At 38.1% G+C, this 15876-nt stretch overlaps 1 protein-coding gene and 1 non-coding gene across 6 annotated transcripts in view; both read right to left on the bottom strand.

The window, feature by feature from the left end:
• The window catches only part of CCDC91 (coiled-coil domain containing 91), a 342380-nt gene that overhangs the window by 53073 nt on the left and 273431 nt on the right, over window positions 1-15876 (bottom strand). The gene's annotated exons all lie outside the window — the stretch shown is intronic.
• LOC115943823 (U6 spliceosomal RNA) lies at window positions 9771-9879 on the bottom strand. Its single transcript, XR_004078406.1, has one exon. It is a non-coding gene; the product is annotated as a U6 spliceosomal RNA (small nuclear RNA).

Raw genomic sequence — 15876 nt, 5'->3', positions numbered from 1 at the left:
ACAGTGTGCGATGTGTCAGACACTAAATGGAGGAGTTGATATTCTGGCTACCATTTAATCTTAAAAGAGCCAGTCTCTTCCCTGTCGAGAAACACCATCCGAAGGTGGCACGTTTTCAATACTCAACAACGTTAGCTATTGTTTGAAAAGAATTTCTCTTCCTTTAGAGTTTGCACGTTCTGTCATTTATTTAAACATAGCTGAGGATCTATGATACGCCAGGCATGTTGCGATCTTAAGAATCCTGTGCTATTTCTTCAGCACATCTGTTTGAGGGAATTATGGAGGACATAGAGCTTTGCTAATAAAGTTTTAAATTTCTTTTAATTTCATAGCATATCTGAGACTTGACAAAGAAAAGCACAGAATGATCGAGGAAAGGCAGTACAAGGAATCTCTCACATTTCAACATTTTAAAATCATTAGCTCCTTTGTAAATGAGATTTATTTCCCAACCAATAACTAATCTGTGATATCTATTCTCTTCAGTAACATACAATTTGGTATTTATTGATTTACCAAGAACTCCGTGTTTTCACAATAAACCCAATTAATTCATAAACTCGATGGGTTGGCAAACTTTTTTGTAGAGAGCCAGATAGTAAAAAATCTAGGCTTTTCAGGCCATATGGTCTCTGTCACAATCCACTCAACTCTGCTCTTGTAGCACACAAGCAGCCATAAATAATATGTAAACAAATGTATGTAGCTGTGTTCCAATAAAACTTTATTTAAAAAAAAGGGGGGGGGCCTGGGTGGCTCAGTCGTTAAGCGTCTGCCTTCGGCTCAGGTCATGATCCCAGGGTCCTGGGATCGAGCCCCGCATCAGGCTCCCTGCTCGGCAGGAAGCCTGTTTCTCCCTCTCCCACTCCCCCTGCTTGTGTTCCCTTTCTTGCTGTGTCTCTGTCAAATAAATAAATAAAATCTTTAAAACAAACAAACAAACAAAAAACAGGCAGCAAGCTGGATTAGGTCCATTAGTCATGTTTGGCCAATCCCTGCTTTATCCATCAATACCTTTTATAGCGCTAGACAGATAGCTGGCGTCAGTAAATACTTCTTACTTGATAGAGTCAATGACATTGGAAAAGGAAATGCAGGTAATGGGAAGAGAAGTGGTATTAATTCTGAGTTCTCCAAGAGGACACTTCCATATTCCCTGTACTTCTAACCTGGAATGCACCTCTTCCACTCTTAAATCAGATTCTAGAACTAGAGAAAATATTCTTTCTACTCATGTATAAGGAGTTTTCCCATATTAGGAAAAGAAAAATTTGACAAAAAATTCAAATTGATTGGGGAGCATAAACGTGGAAGTCAGTGTGGTATCTTTCCCCTTGCAAGTAGAAAACAGGTATTTGTAGATAAGGTAGGGAAATCCACTGGAAAAAAGAACCTATTCGTAAAAGAATGCATCACAGAAACCCAGATATGGGTGGTCCAACTGGCAGAAGTGGTTGGCAGTGGGATTTTAAAAATAAGATTAACACAAGATGTTAAGTACTGAAATCCATCTAGTCACAAACATGTGTGCTTTTAATGACATTCAGAGCCATTCCGTAAAATGAAAAAACAGAAGTTAATTTCATTGAAAACATTATGAAAAATCCTAGAGTACCCTAGAACTAAGAACCTTTTATTGTTTTCTCATGGCTGAAAATCATGTTCATCTGCCAGAGACAAGTAACATTCATGGTTCTGGTGGAGACAGAAGCCTGACAGCAGCATGACAGCAAGGGACTACATCAACACATTTTTTTTCAACATAAAGTTGATATATGAGATGCAGACATGGTGCAGGGGGTCCTTCATAAAACAAAGAAACAAAATAAGTACAGCTTTTCCTCAGACCACTGAACAGAACAACTATTTCAGTACGTGGAACACCCCAGGCTGTCCTCCCTGTGACCTCCACTCTCATTTATTCAGCAGATACTTATTGAAGGACTATAAAATATCAGCCACTGGGGGCTGCATTGGAACATAGGGCTTTTTTCCTTCTCTTTTCAACCATGCCACTCTTCTTGGACAAAAATAGAAAACAACCATCTAAAACAGTAAATAAAACAATTTCAGTAACTGATGAAGTGCTAGGGGAAGAAAAGGCATTGGCAGTAGAGCATGGCAGGTGGAGGGAGAAAAACATGGAGGGATGTTAGCTAAGATGGCCAGGGATGGACTTTTTGAAGAGGTAACATTTGGTAAACCTTGAATGTAGGAGTCTCTCAGGGAGAGGACATGACTTTGGCCAAGGGACTCAGCTGAACCCTGCCAGTCACCAACAATCTGAGCAACTAGGGGAATTAGTACGTTAGCCCTAGAATCCATTTCCATTGCTTAATAAGTTCTGGTAACAGTTCCTTGAGGATTCTGTTTGGTCTTTTGGTCTCCTTTTGTGGGGAAACCCACAAAAGGAAAGTTGGTGAGATGAGCTGTAACCCCTTTATTAGTCTGTCTTAAGGCCACAACTAATTCTCATCTCCCTCCTCTACTCTTTGTTCTAGATTTCTCTTACTCTTGGTTGAACTCTGCTATTTTAGGGGCTTACTGATGGAATAAACCTGACTCACATCCATAAGACCTCTAAGATTCTGCTGGAGTCAGTCGTTTGGTTATCACTACTAGGCGGTGAATGCTACTGGCACCTACTGGGTAGAGGCAGGACGTTGAATATCCAACAATGACTGTACAGTCTCCAAAGATAAAGAATTATCTGGCCCAATGGATCAACAGAGCCAACGTTGAGAAACCCTGGTTTAGAGGTCACCAAGTATACTACATTCATCATCTCGTTACATTCTTGGGATTATGGGGTTATTAGTATCTCTTCACTATAGATGGGGAAATTGAACTCAGTGAAGGAAACTGACTTGCCAAATACCCGAAAGAATGCTACCAGTAAAAATGAGTATAGTAGTTCATGTCCATTTCATGCAACTTTTTCTGGTACAGATGGCAATCACTACCTCAACTTTTTACTTCACTAATCTCTTCCCTAGAAACCAAGAGATAGCAAGCTTGATGTGCAGGCTCACCTCTGTCATTCACTGATAAATTCGTTATATTAAGAAACTAAGCCCTTCATTATATTAAGAAATTAACCCTGAATTTGCATCAGAGAAAAAAAATCATTTTCAAATTTACATTCTGAATTTACATCACATTTATTCCCAAAGCTTTATTCAAATAAAGAACTTGTACATTGTATAGTACTACTGGTAGATTTAATATATTTACACATAGTATTAAAAAAATCTTTTTTGTTTTCGTTTTTTACCCCTGAGAGATTGGCTCAGGAAATACTGTCATCAGTGATAACACACAGATCTGTCAAGAGGGAGCAGGGAGTCTAATTGTTCTGATTGTTCTCCCTGGTGTCTTAATTCTGCCATTTTTCTCATGGTATGACCTTGGACAAGTTACCTAACCTTCCTCAAAGCTTAAATTTTCTTACCTGTAAAATAGTAACTTACTGTGAAGCTTCCTTTAAGGATTAAATAAGATAGTGCATATGAAACATAGTGACTAATAAACCATGCACACTGAATAAATGGTAGTTGTACTGAATATTTGTTGCTTTTTGGCTTCCAGCACCTATTTCTCCTTCTTAATGGCAACTTGAACTCCAGTTGGGAAATTAATTCTTACCCGATGGATTCAGTATGGTGGACTGTAATTAGGTGTCCTGCCCTCCTCTAACCAAAGGGCAGGCATGTAACCCAAACCAACCAATCAGATGTTCCCTCTCTGAAATGTACATACTGAGTGGAGAAACAACACAGAAAATGGTTAGTTCTGTCCTCTTCTAGTAATGCTACCCTGACCAGTGTATTTTTTCATTCTAACACCATTATTAACACCGATGCCTCTGAATTTCCAAAGCTGACTTACTGCCCTCGCGCACGTCCATGTCCGGTATACAGCCTCCCATCGATTCTGCAAGCCTCCAATAACCCTTCAACAAAATCCCTCTTCCTAAAGTTAGCCCGATCCAGTTCTTTTGCTTGTAACCCAAACCCTGTATACACAGAAAGTAGCTACATCTTACATCTGCATAAATTATCCAATCTAATTAATATTTAATTAAAGTAAGTGCAAATAAGATTTAGTGACTTCTCTCTGCTTTCAGAAGTCTGTTTTATCATTAATTTGCCTTTTGGTTTTAGCCCTAATACATATCCACACACAGTGAAGTCTACATAGGAACTAAAGACTGTTTACCCAAAAGAAAATTCTGTGGAGCAAAGGTGCTGTTTAAGCAGTCATCTCTGTTTGCTCTCTGTTGGAGCACTTCTTGGTAGGGCTTCAAGAAATACAGGGCAAGTGAAAAGAAACTGAATGTCTGATTGATGTCTGATCGCCTGAGTCCACAATTCTATAGGCTTACCTGAGATCTTAAATAAGAATCTTTTCAGATACAGAGGCTTTCATTATTTTTGGCTTTCCTTCTGTGTCTTGGATGTGGTTGCTCTTTGGGTATAGCTATGGGTCAGACTCTGTGTGGTAAATCTGAATGTGCAATTACTGGCATTGGGGTGAGAGGAGAGGAGTGGAGCAGAGTGAAAGTGCGTGTTTCTTAAATGAGGAAAGAAATGAATAATCACTTTGGTTTTTGCTTTACAGATGCTTTGATCCGCTTCATTTTTCACTGTGGGAAGATAGAATGGCAATCTCTGAGTTACTTTAGTGTTCGCTTCCCAGAGTAACCCTTTCAAGGCCACGGAATATCATGCCTCTGTCAGCCGGGTTGTGATATGAATAAGCCATTAAGATGGCATTTCAGTGCAGGGGACAAAAATATGTTCTTTCCCATCACTTCGTATACAAAATTCAGGGCTCCGTTACTTTCCCCACATTTCAGAATAAATGATTCTCAAGGCAAACAGTAACAATTCTTTGAGCAGGAAAATTTGGAAAAACTAAACGCATGTTTAAGAAAGTCAAAGACTCCCTGGTTCTTGAATAATTAAGCCGAACTCCAGATTTTTGTTAAAAAATAGAAGGAGAAAAGAAGTCCATTAGTGGATACTAAAATGGGTAACAGTTCCTACTTTCAGTACTATTGAAGCAGCTTCTACCAATTACAATGCGTAGTTTCGGTTGTTGTATAGCACCATTAGCAATCTGTCATCTGTAGCAAGTTTCCAAAACTAAAATGGCAGATTAATTTATAGCTCTAGAGAAGCTGCTCTGCTAAACTTCACTTAAGGCCATTACCTGCCAGACAGGGCATTTTTTTCTTGATCTACATATGTTGAATGAAATACATGTGTAAGAATCTTTTAAAGTGACACATAAGCATTTTCATGCATAGTTCAATAATTAGTTCAAAACTTTCCTAAAAAAAAACAAAACACTAATAGAAGGCACGGAAATATTTAGTGATAATATATTCGTTTTCCTAGGAAATACTTTACCAGCTGGTGGTAAAGAAGCAACTGATTCAGGGTGGTCTTTGATTATTCTCTCTTCTTAGTTGTATGCCCTCTTTTCTCAACCTATTAGTTAGTAATTCTATGTTGTGTAAAGTCTAAGGATGCTGGTTGCAAGGGATTTATTTGTATTATGGATTACACTGTATTGAACACATATGGAACTCATTCATTAAAGATTTCTGAAGTGACAGTTTCAACATCATGTCTTAATGGTAATATTCTTATTCTTAATAAACACTGACGTGCCGTCAATTACTTCAGTAGGTACTTTTTAAACCAGAATCTAATTTAACAATTTATAGCCTAGTTCAAAACAAACTATGAGATTTAGAATGTGCTCATTTCAACCATGAATGCAGAGTGAATGTTCTTTAGTGTGAAGCTCTAACTTATCCATTCATTCACTTCGCCCTGGGAGTGGAAGAATGAGGTATCTCCGTGATTCTCACGATTACCTACATAAAACTCTACTAGCTCTTTCTCACCAGAGACAAGATGAATGCTAACTACTTTTATTAAATTACAGGATTCATGCAGATGTAAGATACAGCTAGCTACTTTATATCTGTAGGGTTTTTTGGTTACAAGCAATAAAACTGGATCAGGCTAACTTCAGGAAGAGATTTTGTTGAGAGGGTATCAGAAGCTTGCACAACTGATGGGAGGCTGCACACCAGATATGGAAATGGACAAGCACAATTTTTCTCCTTTTATAAAACTGACATTTTTGCATTCAAACACAATTTAGCTAACACACCCACTGCCTTACATATTTTACTACTGTTGAGAATTTTCTTTTTCCTTAGTTTAAATCAGAGTTTACTGTATTATAGCTAAGAAAACTATAAGGCAGTATCACACTTTTAAAAATATGATTCCACTGAAATAATGTTGGGTGTCAATCCTTTATAGAGATTGGTCCTCCATCATAATGCTGCTGAGAAACTACATCTAGTTCACGTGACTAATTCTTCTGAATATATCATTTCTGTGGTGTAAACTTGTTGGAAGACAGGCAAAGTTGTTATAATGGCTTATCTGGGATAACAATTTAAGGTCCTTAAATAATGGACCTACACTTGACATATGGACTACTGAATACTTAAAAGTATGGACTTGTGGAATTCTGCCTTCATTTAAGAAAAATGGATAAAAGAATGCCATGTCTCTCAGATAATTCATAGGTAATGACAAAGAAAATAATTAAAAATAATTCCCCAAAATAAGTAAGGCAATTTATATACTTAAAAGCAGTTGAATCAATATAAACCACTCCAGGGGCCTTAGTCGTTACATTGTACTCAGATAAGTAACATCCATTTCTGATTCTGAACTGTGTGCTCATATTGTTGATGCCACTTGATGCTTGTGACTTGATGCTTGGTTTTTTCCTTCACATCTTTACTTATGCAAACCCCCACCCTTCTTATCAGTCAGAAGTGTGTTCAGCTGTAACAGAAATCTGACAAACGGTGGCTTAAAAAAGAATTTATTATTTAATGCACCATGGCCTCTGGGAGTAAACAGTCCGGGATCCAGACTATTTTCCTACGTGGTTATCTTTAGCATATATATATTTTTTCCCTTTGGTCATAAGATGGCTGTTGTGCCTTCTGGCATCAGTTTATGTTCTAGACAGGAAAGACGAGAAAGGAAAAGCAAAACATACTTGCCAAAGGAGTCTGGCCACTTTTCCCAGAGAAAGAGCCTTCTTAAAAGCCTCACTCAGTAGACTATCTTTGACACCTCAGTGGCTAGAACTGGGTTATGTGGCCACTAAAGGCTGACGAGAATTTGAGGAGTCCCTGTTCATAACTGTATACCACTACCTTTAAAAACCCTGGGATTCTATTAGTAGGGTAGAAGGACAGATTTAATATTATATAGGCAATTAGCACTGTTTGCCACAATTCTTCAGTGCTAGATGAAGAACTACGGTCTTTACATAGTCTGCCCTATTTCTACATGTTCCCTTCTCTAAATGCTCTGAGCGATGACAGGCTGAGTCATGTATTATGACAATCATATGCTACCTTGTACAATGCACTAATTTCTAAATACATATTTAGACTCATCATCCCATAAGTCCTTGAAAATAAGAGTCAAATTTTATAATATTTCTGTATCATGTAAATATGATATTTGATTTATTCATGAGTTTACTCATGAATTCATCTCAATCCTGGTTCTCTAGAAAAGCAAATAATAGCTAATCATTGTTGCTCTAAAGGTGATTTCATTCTTGACTACTCCGTAAGCAATCTGGCTACTCTCTCAATTGCTTTAAGTCTTACTGGCTCTCCACTATATTCCCTAAGCTTATAGCTTTCCTAACAACATTACGACAATAAAACAAAACAAATGAGACAAGCACAGTCCTGTATTATAGCAAAGGTCTTAAAGAATGAGGTATATTTTAAACTAACTGTAAATTTAGCACTGAAATAACTGTGGCACAAATCAATTATGAAAACTATTTTGCATCTCTTTCCATGTTGATTTTCCCTCTCAAACATGTTTTCCAGTTAGGAGAAATGAAACAGTGCAACTTTCTCGACAAATAACAAAGTGCTCCCCTCACTACAATGTCTTTTTTAAAAATATCTTTATGGGGTGCCTGGGTGGCTCAGTTGTTAAGCGTCTGTCTTCGGCTCAGGTCATGATCCCAGGGTCCTGGGATCGAGCCCCGCATCGGGCTCCCTGCTCCAAGGGAAGCCTGCTTCTCCCTCTCCCACTCCCCCTGCTTGTGTTCCCTCTCTCATTGTCTCTCTCTGTCAAATAAATAAATAAAATCCTTAAAAATAAAAAAAATATCTTTACGGTTATCTTTTCTTAGACATAAATGTGGAGAAAACCACTGGTCTAAAATGGAAGCTCTACAGCCCAAAGAAATGGTTATTTATTAATTTATGAAGGCGTATTTTTCTATTAATATGTTATACATGTCATAAAATATGTACTATTTAAAGCTAATGTGATTGAATAAGAAAATCCTGGTTTAGTACTCTGAGATACACTGGTTTGGCTCTAGACGTAGTTTAACATTTGGTTTTGATGGCTGTCAGAGCCGAAAAAGATACCTCAAAATCATGTAGATGAAATCCGAAACACAGCATAGTTAGCTCTACTTACTAAATCAGGAGGCTTGTTTTTCAATTTCTCCCATAGGTTAAGTTCCGTGAAATTTTGAAAACACTGAATTGAGTATTATGTGACACTAAAACTCTGTGAAAAAGTTGCAATCTTTTACAGTTAGGTTTGGTGTTTTTGGAAGATGCAAGAAGAAACAGGAGGCCGGATCATGGAGAGCCCTAGAGGCCGCTGCACTCAGGCTTTCCTGTGTGACATGGGACCATTTCAAGGTTTTATGCAGAGAAGCGATAAAATCTGACTGAAGTGTGAAAAAATGACTTTGCAGTGCAAGAGTAGAGGTAAAGATACTCGTTAGGGGGCTTGTGAAGAAGGCCAGGCAAAAGCTGACAGTGGCTTAGTCACTGGTGATAGCAGTCGAGGTGGTCAGAATCTGGATATTTTTTAAAGATCGATTTCCCTATACATTGGACAGAGGGAGAGAGAGGTAATTGTTAAAAGTTTTAGCTTCGGGGTGCCTGGGTGGCTCAGTTGGTTAAGCAACTGCCTTCAGCTCAGGTCATGATCCTGGAGTCCCTGGATCGAGTCCCGCATCGGGCTCCCTGCTCGGCAGGGGGTCTGCTTCTCCCTCTGACCCTCCCCCCTCTCGTGCTCTCTCTCTCTCATTCTCTCTCTCTCAAATAAATAAATAAAATCTTAAAAAAAAAAAAAGTTTTAGCTTCGATATCATTCTACTGGGCAGGGTTCTCTGATCCATGAGGACTTGATTAGGTCCCATCCCGTGTGCCTCTGTAGCACCCTGTCCCACTTCTCTCTCAGCACTCTCACGTGTGGCAATTTCTGGCTTTTCCCTTCTCCTTCTTAGGCTCTAATCCTTGGCAGTGTAGGGATCATGTCTATCTTATGTATAGTATATACTTAGTATGTAAATGTTGAATAAGCACTTGTTAATGAGTGAATAGAATAAGTAAAATCTTTACAATAGAACTCAGTAATACTGTTGGCAATGAAGATACTGTGAAATTCTTTCTTGGTGTAAGACTGTACAATATCTTCTTATTTTTCTAGAGTGGTACATCACCAATTCTATAAAATAGTTCATCATCACTTATATTTTATTAAGAATTATTGTAGTTAAATAGTAGTATCTTCCTTAGCAAATGGTAGTAGCTCTTAAAAGACTTTATCAAAGCATCTAATATTTTTCACAGCCTAATGCATGAAAAAGTCTTAAGAACCTAAAGTATATATGAGAATTGCTATGACTTATTTTATGTGTCATCTTTGCGCAGAGGCCATGCTAATCTTCTCTGTGTCAGTCCAATTTTAGTATATGTGCTGCCGAAGCAAGCATTGACTGATTTTATTTTAAATGTGAGATTGGCAGATTGTATACTATTAGACACTAATAGGTTGAGTGTAAAAATAAAACAATTACAGCTTCAGGGATGGGAGCTGGGAACATTCCTGTCTTGATTGTTGACAATGCAGTTCAAATCTCTATAGAACAGATCTACTGACAGTCCTTTGTTAAGTTTTTGCTTAGTTTTGTACAGTATATACATATTCTGAGAAAAGTTCGTGAAACAGAGCTTTAAAAGCCTAAAGCAAAAGAGTAGCACAGCTTTTCATGATTCAAAACCTGGTAATGAAGCCATTAATTAATTTAGCTCTTCACATACTCTTTGTGCTTGCTATGTATGAGCCTAAAAAAAAAAACTAATACCTTATCACTAAAATAATTTTTGTTAGAAACTTTGATGCAAAGAAGATAAGTATCTAAAAAGAGCAGAAAGAACCCTCATGAGACACTGGGTGTCATATATTCTGTGTAAAAAAATCCTTCTGCATTATCTGCTTAGAAGTGAATTACACGTGTACTTAGCCAATGCTGTCTATCTCTTAAGTTTCTCAGGGTGGTTTCACCATGAGTTTACTGCCTCGAAGGATTGGTTTTCAGCTGTCTAGGTACAGACTTCAGATTTGCCAAAATACTAAGCACAGATCTTTCTCTCAAAAGAAGACTTGTAGTAACTCACGTTCACAAGACTGTCTATAAAAACTTCCCTATACTGTAAACAAATCACAATCAGAAAGCTGCCTAATAAGGAGAGGGTCTGAGCAAATGGTGTTAGATTACATAAATGTTTACTGGCATTTCTTCATTCAGGAAACAAAATTTTCTTGAACATCTGCTATGTGCCAGCTTTATTCTGAGTTATTGAGAATACAGTGGTGAACGAAACAGATGAGGTCCTTTCTCTCTTGGAGCTTATACTTTAGTGAGGGAGACAGGCAATCAACATGGATTTTTGTTTTTTTATTGATGCGTCGCTTAGATGCATCTTAGATGCCACTTAGAGCACTGCCTCATACACATTAGGTGTCTGATGATATTTAATGAATAAATAATGCAATATAAACTATTAAAATAGTTTCAGATAATGATATGGGGTAGGAAGAAAATATAATGGGGTCATGATATGATAGAGTCGGATTAGCAGGAGAGAGGGTAGCCTACCTAGATTGGTTGGTGTGTAATAGGTTAAATTACTATTTGGCAACTATTAACCCATTCTTTTTCCCCACGTCCATGGAGGATTAGTTTTCCACTCCACTGATGTTGAATTTGACCATGAAACATGCTTGGCCTCATGGTGGGTGCAATGTACTTCTCTGCCTTTTGAACTTGGGCTTGGCTGTATGACTTGGTTTGGCCCACAAGATGTCAGAGGTGACACAGTCAGAAGCTCCCAGTGGTCCTGTATTTGGGTTTTTCCTCTTGCACTTGTGCCACTGATGCAAGAAGAACATGCCCTGGATAGCCCATCATAGATACCCTCTGAGTTTGGGAAACTTTGTTCAAGTGGTTTAATTTCTTCCACTAAATTCAAGAACTTTGATGCTTGAATGTCTGTGCTATTTCATTAATCTGTTGACTACTAATGTCAGGTTCTTAAATATAAAAGAAATACGAGTGAACAAGTTGCATTTTGGTGGGAGAGTTGAAAGGAGGGGAATTTTACTAACTATGAAAGTACACAATAAAAAAAGGTAGATGTAAAACTTTTTTTTTAAACAGGATTTTTTAGTAATTTAACCACTAAAATCAACTAAGAGCAGAAGGAGAGCATGTTTGTTTAGTCCAGTGGCTAAGCTCCACCCCAGACAAGATATTTTCATTTTCAACACATGATACATAAGAAAAGGAAAATGTGAACCACAGGAATGGAATAAATATTGAGGACAAAAGCAAAGTGTTGAATATATTATAGTCACACTAAATCTTAAATGAATAAGCACTCTAAACTATAAAGGAAAAACTAAGCAACAAAGTTATTTTATATGCCAAATGTCCCCACAGATGAATAAAAAGCAGACATTAAAATTCTTGTAAAATGGCAAAGAAATTATGATTAATATGTTCCTGGTACAAGGTAATGATCACATTATACATGTAAAAAAAAATGAAAATATGAAAAATCTTCGTGACAAGGATAGTGGAATCATTTAATGAATCAATCCCAATGTACACTGAATGTTGGATATAGGATTTATCCTAAAATACTGTACTTCAACTCAAATGTTCAGAAAATTATCTACATTGGAAAACATTATCTGGAAAAGACTCAGATGGATTGGAGGGATCTAACTTTGAAACTTACTAGCATAATAACGTTCTGACTGGCAGCCAGCTTTTGAGCAGCCATAATCTTCTATAGCCCAGAATCTCAAAGAAAGATAGAAGTAAAAAGGACCAGTGAAAATAGACACAACAAAACCTATGTACTTATTACATAGTTAAGGATTAAAGACTCTCCTTTTTCAGACTTTTTCAGACACACATAGAATATATGCGACTTAATTTGATAAAAAGTACTTCGCTGTCTAGTTTCTTATTATTTCTTCAATTTTACACTTAGAGTTGAAAAAAATAGCAGAGGTCATGGATAACAGGTTCGATAGCAAGAAAATGGAGAGGATGTAGAAGAAAGAGATCCACTGATAAGAGTGTGATGTATATACCAAGAACAAAGATGTTTCCAAGGACACAAGAGACAACTGAAATTTAATCTAGGTGAATTCAGTAAAAAGACAAGTTAATCAAGTTCTTTCTACTTTAGGAATTTTTGTGGCCATCACTCTATGAAAACAAGTACTAAAACTTGTTATGTAAGTGTGTCCCCAAATTACCAAAGGTAAAATTGTTGATTAACTCAAGAACAATAACTTAATCACTAAAACCTAAAAAAAAAAAAAAAAATCTATTTATATATACCCTCTAAAGCTATCTATTTTTAGCATAAGTACATGGAACGAAAACCTTATCTATCCAAAATACTGCATAGCCTCTGAACAGTGTCACATCATTTGGGCCTAACCGTAGAAACCTCAGATTATTTGAGAAAGTATGAAATTGTGGTGGCCAAGTGGCAAACTTTCTACAAGACGTCTGATGAACCTGGCAACTGCTGAGGTCCTGTTTTAGTAAGAATGAAACCCATGTAGTTTGACTTCAAAGGATCAGATTTAGAATTAGCCATGAGACTAAAAGCTGGAAAAATATTTCTACTGTAACCATAGCAACTTGGAAAAAATTTCCAAAATATGTAGTGGTCACTTGTAATGTTCCCTGATTTTTGATACCCTTCCTGTGTTTGATGAATTTCTAGCCTTACGAGGTATGACTCCCCTAGGTAAAACCCAGAAAACATAGTTATCTATCTTGCTTTATTCCCAGGGCTCTGCTAATCAGAGTCAACTGTGATGGACTTTGATTTAGCAGAATGAGAGGAAGGAAGCGCTGTATAGCATCCATTTTGCTCATAAGGATGAGACACATTCAACTGTTGGCTACTGCAATGGTTGCATTAAGCAACAGGCTCTTAGGGGGCTTGATGGGAATGTTGCAGCAAAAGGGGACTTATCTTTAAGCAAGTTTTGTGGTACAGTTTTGGTATTGTTTCTAGAAGCTCGACCTTGACCCTGGTTCTCTAGCTCTCAACAATTTGGTCAACTACTCAATTTCCTTTTAATAAATTTTTTACTGCTTAACTGCCCAGAGACAGCTTCTGCTGCTTAAGAGGAAAACCCTGGTTGATACTAAATGGCTATTAAGAAGTAGCTGAAGGCAATTTAGCCTCAGGAAAATCAGGAAGATCTATGGCTAGTTCTGGCTCTCTAAGGGCTGATGGCTCTAAAATTCCAGCTGTTTCTGAAAGAAAAAAAAAAAAAGTCAAGTCTGGCAGCCTGCAGTTAGCAAAGTAACAAATTATTAACTATAGTCACTTGAAATGAAGTGACCAATGAAGGCAAGACTTCTGAAGATCCAGTGGCTACTAACATGGAACAACAATATAAAGAGTAATGAAGAAGACGAGATTCTTGACTGGCTTTTAATTCCACAGCACAGCTTTTAAAAAGATAACGAAATGTTTACAATTCCAAATTCTCGGTTCAAGGCAAAAATCACAGCCAAGAGCTATTCCCTAATGTTCCCGGGGAGGGAAAAAGCAGCATCAGTGAACAACACTGTCTACCTTTTACAAACCAGGAGTGCTCCTGGGTATCGCTGCTTTCAGTGTAGATAGTGGGATGCTGAGGTGGCCGACCTCAGGCAGAAACACTTAGATGCAAGAGGCAGGAGGAGGAGGTTACTGTTCTTACTAGGAGAGTTAAGTTTAATCAGAATGCTCTGGCCTGCACTGACCATTGGCTTTGACTACTGGATCAAATGATCCATACACCAGATAGGCATCCAAAAAAATCCCAACTTAATAAAATTATAAGGTATCTAGGTTTAATAAAGAGAGGCCTGACTTGAACCACTAAAACAAAAATTTGTAACATCTTTTCCAATTTCTAGTCCTAAGACACTTTGCAGACCCAGAGCTCTTTGAGTGAAGGCGAGAGTGCAAGTTCCTGAAGACATGTATCGTAATGACATCACAGGTGTAAACTGTAAACTCTCAGCTTGGCCTCTTCCATCAAGGTAACTGCACTGGAGAAAGGGATATACCAGGTCTTTTGGGTACTGTTGTAGAATAGCTCTGAACTAACTCTAAAAGACGGGGGACCCAGAATACCACTGTGGGCTAGTGGTCACAAAGGACGATTGTGGGAATCAAATGATGAGTGGATGGAATTCTAACCTGTATCTGCCTCACATTCAGTCCAGGAGGACATTAAACACAGAGAGTATATAGCTGGCATTGGAGAAGGAGAGTAGATTACCAGAGGCTTAATCAGATAGTGGTTTCATATGCAGTTGCTCTTGCAGATGTGCATTCGTTGCTAGCGCTCGGCACCAGGTATACTCAGACTATTCATCTGCACATGACTTTTTCCTTCTTCCCCAATAGAGAGAATATCTGTAAGAGCTGTTTTCATAGAGCAATAAATCATTTCCTCTTAGGGTTATACAAATTACTTGGCTCTGAACCACAGTATATTTCACAAAGACCATTACTGTCTCACCAAAACATAGGACAACTACAATGGTGGTGACATTACATCTCCAGGACCTGGAAAGCAGGAAGTAATAAGTATTCAAGATCCTTTGTACAGATATGTACAACATAGCTCTAAGTCCAATATGAGTGTAGTAAGGTGGGAGATACATCATTATGAGAATATAAGAGCTACATCACAGTGAAGTTTCTGAGGGCCCCGCGATTTTGAGCATATCAGGTTAACCTCTACAAAGTTAGATAACTAACTATACCTTATGCCTCCTGCCACTAAGAAAGAGGCACAGTGGTATGTGGGTCTTTTTGAAAATAATATATATCCCACTGGGACTCTTGCTTTGACCTATTTAGGAAGTGACCTGAGAGCCTCCAGCTGTTGAGTGAGCGCAAAAGGACAAAGGAGGCTTCCTAGTTGCCCCAGGCTCCAGAGCATCTACCTGGCCTTCATGACCAACAGAGCCAGTGGATTTAGAGACGTTAGTACTCTATCACAGTGATAGATGGAACCCGTGGCAAGTTCAGATCAAGGAGTCCTAGCGGAGATCTCTAAGGTTCCAGAGCAAAGTCATCAGGCAGGAAACTTGTCCCTTTGAGAGGGAGCATTTAGTTCATTACCAAGTGCTACTGGAGTCTGTGTATCAGGCTGCGGAAACAATAAATGTGACCTGATCTGCCCTAAATGAACTTGGTTTAGCTGATTCACTGAACTATTAAATCAGGCAGGCTCAGTAGTAAACCATATTAAGTGGCTGTGACATACATGGGATGAGACTTGAGAAAGAAACAGCAGAAGTTATGTGATCAGATCATTCACACTCTCAGCTGCACTTGCCGTGTGGTAGTTTGCTACAAGAGACTTTAGGCCATTCCCATTATGAACA

This window comes from Leptonychotes weddellii, chromosome 5, assembly GCF_054177405.1.
Source record: "Leptonychotes weddellii isolate Sample4059 chromosome 5, ASM5417740v2, whole genome shotgun sequence".
Taxonomy (NCBI): Eukaryota; Metazoa; Chordata; class Mammalia; order Carnivora; family Phocidae; genus Leptonychotes; species Leptonychotes weddellii.
This window is presented reverse-complemented; position numbering and strand designations above follow the sequence as displayed.